General features: G+C 42.8%; 1 pseudogene; it reads right to left on the reverse strand.

The window, feature by feature from the left end:
* Window positions 1–1,014: 1,014 nt before the first annotated feature.
* On the reverse strand, window positions 1,015–3,392 carry LOC103582411 (annotated as a pseudogene).
* Between the last annotated feature and the right edge of the window lie 1,780 nt (window positions 3,393–5,172).

Raw genomic sequence — 5,172 nt, forward strand, 5'->3', positions numbered from 1 at the left:
CGTGCTGACTGGACCAGCTTCTGAACTGGTCTCCCTACTTTTCTCTTACTCTTCTGTGGCTTATTTTCACAGATCAGCCAGAATAATCAATTAAATGTACGTCAGGTCATGTTGATTCGTTGCCTAAAACCTACAAGAGCTTCCCGCAATGCACACAATATTGTTAGTTGAAAGGTTTCTATGTAGTCTACGCGGCTCTGAATTCATGTCGTATGTCACCCGCTCCCCGACAATCATTCAGCCAGACAAGCCCTTCTGGTGTTTTCTCAAATGCTGGAAGCATTCTTGGTCTTAGGGACTTGTGCTTACTTATAATTCACTCTCCCCCATCTAAACACACATCTTGGTCTTTCTCTTCATTCAAGTCTCAACTCAAACGTGGCCTTCTCTGAATGAGTTCCCTGACTATCCTTTACATGGGATGAAATAACATGAATACTCCATCAACGCCACTCTCTTCACTGTCTACCTCTTAACCCATGTGGTTTCCCCTTTACTGCATAGCAGGTGTTATGTGATTATTTATTTACTTCCTTATGTACTTATGAGTTTTATGTTTTATATTCTACTAAGACTGAGTAAAAAAGGAACTCAATTTGTTTCATTCACTGCAATATTCCAAGGGCAGAAAAGAATGCCTGACATATTGTATGAATGTACTTTTAAAAATAGTGAATAATGAATGAATGGATCAATGAAGAGATATGCATAAATGATTATTATGTTAAAGATGCTGCTTTAGGCATTATGAAATAAATTTGTTTTTATACACATATTTTCCAAAGGCCTTTCTCAACCTTCTTTCCCATATGAAAAAAAATCTTTTTTTTTCATATTTAAATCATCTTTATTTACAAAATACTATCCTGAGAATTATAATTCTATTAATCTTCAATTAGAGCAAAAAAAGTTGTTACTTAAACTGAAACTTCAATTAGAGCAAAAAAAGTTGTTACTTAAACTGAAAATGAAAGATAAGTCAAAACTACTTAGGAAGAGAGACCAAAAATATCATCAGGTTTCTTGCTGTGGTTCTGGACTTCAGGAGCAGACTCACTTGAGCGCGGAATTGACCCTGAAGGGAACTCACCCCTACTTTCAGAATGGGGGGGTGGACGTTCAAATACAGCTCTTAGAGGAACATAGGAGGAAAATCCCTCAGTGAATAGACATTTCTCATTGCAAATGGAGGTGCTGGCTGAACAGGGATAACCTTTGGTCGAAAATAATTGCGAGGAGCTCCTTACGTGCTTCCTGGAGGAGGTGGAGGAAAAGGAGGTTCTCTTCTCATGGATGGACCCCTCATATCCACTGGAAACACTGGACTTCTGATTGCAGGAAAAGGTGGAGGAACAAAGCCAGGGCCAGGTGCTTCACTTTCAGCAGGTCTAGATGAATTAGGCACATGTACATTGCCAAGGTCACCTCTGGTATCATTTCTACTGGATTCCATTTGTGAAGACTTCGGCCCATCCACTTTATCCAAAGAAGGCATATTAAAACTTCTAAGATCTGCTGGTCCAGATGGTCTACCGGGAGTAGAATAAAATCTGTCGTGCCTTTGGGAAGAAGAGCTGGATCAGAACATGGTTGGCCTGGTGGAGGGATCATCATCCTCAAGTGCTGTTCCCATGGAGGTGACAGGAATCCAGAAGGTGCTCCATGAGAATCAGTTAACCTATCACAGCCGGATTCTCCTCTTTCATTGGTCATCTGATGGTCCAGAGTATTATCTGGGCCTCTTGAGCCTCTTCCTCCTCCTCGCCCTGGAGTCAAAGGTGAGAGTGTGAGTGGAGAGAGAAAAGCTCTCGTTACGGATGAAGGTCGACCCAGTGGTGAGGGGCCATATGGGGAATGCTCTCCGCCAAATGCTGTATTTGGAACATCAAGTGCATAATGATCTTTTTTGAAAAGTTCAAATTTAAACTCTTTTTCAGCTATATTTTGCCTCTGGTAAACATTTACTTTCCTTAAATACCTGAGGTGTCTTTCAGCAGTCTCAGCTGCCAACCAATTATCATGTGGTTTTTTCTCATGGGAAGTCATTTGCCCTTGATAAAAACAAATGCTTCTCTCCAATTCTTCTTCCACATCTTTGGCTCGCCTTCTACAGGTCTCCAGTTCTTCAGCTGCATGGCTGATCTTTGCTTCCACTTTGCAAAGTTTCCCCTCCTTCTCTAACCGCTCTTTTTCCTCTACTATTAATTTCCTGTGGAGTTTCACTCCATTTTCTTGATACAGTTCAGTCATTACTTTAAGTTGCTGCTGAAGCTTCTGATTTTCACTTTCCAACTGTGTGTTTTTTGACTGTAAAGATGCTTGTTCAGTATGGAGATTTGTAATATGCTCTATGAGCTCTTCCTTTGTTTCATCTACTTCAGACAACTGAGTGTAAATTTGGTTTCTTTCTTCTTCTAGAGCTTTTAAAGAAGCATTAACTTAGCAGCGTGAATCAGTCTCTTCAAAGATCCTATTGTCTGATCATCTAAGTGAGCACCAAACTGTGATTCACTCTTCAGCTCCAATTCCAAGTCATCATCCGTCATGTCTTCTCCAAGCCCAGCAGCCCAGTCTCTCATCCTGAGCAAGCGTTCAGTCAGAGACTTGATGTGATTGTCTTTATCACTTAGAACTTGTTCTGCCTGTACTTTGGAGTCTTCAGATGTTATTTTCTGTTTATGAAGTTCACTCATTTGTTCTTTCAATACTTCCGCTTCTTTTAAAAGCTGTTTCTGGCTTTCCTGAAGTTGGGAATTTTCATTCAAGGTATCTATTATTGCCACCTTCAGACGTTCTTCATTCATTTGAAATATTTTGCAGATTAGTTTGGCTTCAGCTACTTGTGACTTGATGGATTTGGATTCGTCTTCGAGGGACCGTATCCTTTTTGAAATATCTGCCATCAATTCATCTTGCTCAGAATGTTTAGATTTCTGTTCTTTTAATTGTTTTGCTAGAAAGACGATTTCATCCTTCAGTTTAGATTTGGACCTGTTCAGCTTTTCATAGGTTGCCTCCAAACTTTTTCATTCTGTTGACACCTTCTCAAAGCTGGCATCCTTCAAAACTGACTCTAAGCCCTCATACTCGTTTTGAACAATGCTCAATTTTTCAAGTAGTTTACATTTTTCTTCGATTAGTCCAGAAAGCTCTTCAGGAAGCTTTTTCTCTCTTCCTACATAAAGCCGGTTTCTAATCGATTGAACACTTCTCCACAAAATCAAGAGAAGAAAAAACCCAGTAAGAGCCGCACATATCACCAATTCCCACGGAAAACCAGGGCCCGGTCTCAGATCTTCAGGCACTGCTGCCGAAGTCCTGCACAGCTTTCCCAGAACCAGCCCCAAGTATGGCTGAGGGGCAGCCCTGGGCACCTCCATGGCGGCGAGGCTGCTCTGGCTGTGGCCGCGATAGCCACGGCCTGGCTGGGCCACAACCAGCAGCTCAGACAGCTCAGCGTTCTGGCGGGAACGTGAACCGTCCCCGGCGACAGCAGTAGACCACGGCGCAGCCGGCCCTGCGGGGACCAGGGAGCACTGGCGCCCACCGGCTTCAGGCATCCCCCACGCGCACCCTGGTAACCAGGGCCCTTTGTGACATTTCGCTTATGTCACGCAGGCTCGAGCCCGCCCCGCAGGAGCCTTTGACAGATGCTGTCCTCGCCACCCCCCACCTCGGATCGGTAGCTGTAATCTGTCTTTTTATTTTTTTAATGTATTTTTTATTTTATTTTGTCAATATACAATGTGGTTGATTACTGTGGCCCATCACCAAAACCTCCGTCCCTCCTCCCGCTCCCCCTCCCACCCAACAATGTCCTTTCTGTTCGCTCGTGGTATCAATTTCAAGGAATTGTAATTGTTATGTCTTCTTCCCCCAAGTCAGGCACAGAAAGAGAAATATCACGTTCTCACTGATTGGTGGGAGCTAAAAATAAATACATAGATTCACACACACAAACACACACACACACACACAAAACCGGGGAGGGGGATGAAACAAAATCTTCTATAAACACTGTGCCACGGCACTGCTAGTAAGGGGGTAAGAATAACCCTGAGGGGCTGACCCCACGGCACACTTGGGAGAGTGTGGCGCTGGGACCGCTGCGGGGCTCCCACCCTGGGTTCGGATCCTATATAGGGATGGCCAGTTGAGTGCGGTGCGATCGACACCAAGCCAAGGGTTGCAACCGTACTACCGGTCACAAGAAAGAGAGAAAAAAAAAAAAAAAAAAAAAAAAAAAAGAATAACCCTGAGAAGAAGAAACCCTCCCAGATAGAGACGCCCCAGGAGCAACGCGGCTTGAGTAAATTATATATATATATATTTTTTGTTTGTTTGTTTGTTTGTTTGTTTCTTTGTTTGTTTTTATTGTTGTGACCACTAAGGGGATCGCAACCCTTGGCTCTGTGTCGCCCGCAGCGCTCTCAGCCAGTGAGCGCACCGGCCATCCCTTTGTAGGATCCGAACCCCCAGCGGGAGTGAGCCAGGGGCAGGCCCTATATATATATATATTTTTTTTTTTTTTCCTAATACCTGCTTCTTTCTAATCTTTAGAGGCCAAGCACATTTGCAAATCTACTCTAAGTTAATTCCATTTTATATTCTGAGGGCAGCCCTTTTACTATATAACGTGACTTAAAAAATGAAATTTGCAGTATCAATTTTAACTCTGGCTCCTTTCTCATCTTGATATCCCACTCAAGCACCTGCAGGACTGGAGTCTANGCTTCTGATTTTCACTTTCCAACTGTGTGTTTTCTGAGTGTAAAGATGCGTGTTCAGTCTGTAGATTTGTAATATGCTCTATAAGCTCTTCCTTTGTTTCATCTACTTCAGAAAACTGAGTGTAAATTTGGTTTCTTTCTTCTTCTAGAGTTTTTAAAGAAGCATTAAACTTAGCAGCGTGAATCAGTCTCTTCATAGCTCCTTTTGGCTGATCATCTAAGTGAGCACGAAACTGTGATTCACTCTTCAGCTCCAATTCCAAGTCATCATCCGTCATGTCTTCTCCAAGCACAGCAGCCCAGTCTCTCATCTTGAGCAAGCGTTCAGTCAGAGACTGGATGTGATTGTCTTTATCACTTAGAACTTGTTCTGCCTGTACATTGGAGTCTTCAGATGTTATTTTCTGTTTATGAAGTTCACTCATTTGTTCTTTCAAAACTT

Source organism: Galeopterus variegatus, unplaced genomic scaffold (genome assembly GCF_000696425.1).
Source record: "Galeopterus variegatus unplaced genomic scaffold, G_variegatus-3.0.2 Scaffold16139, whole genome shotgun sequence".
Classification (NCBI taxonomy): Eukaryota; Metazoa; Chordata; class Mammalia; order Dermoptera; family Cynocephalidae; genus Galeopterus; species Galeopterus variegatus.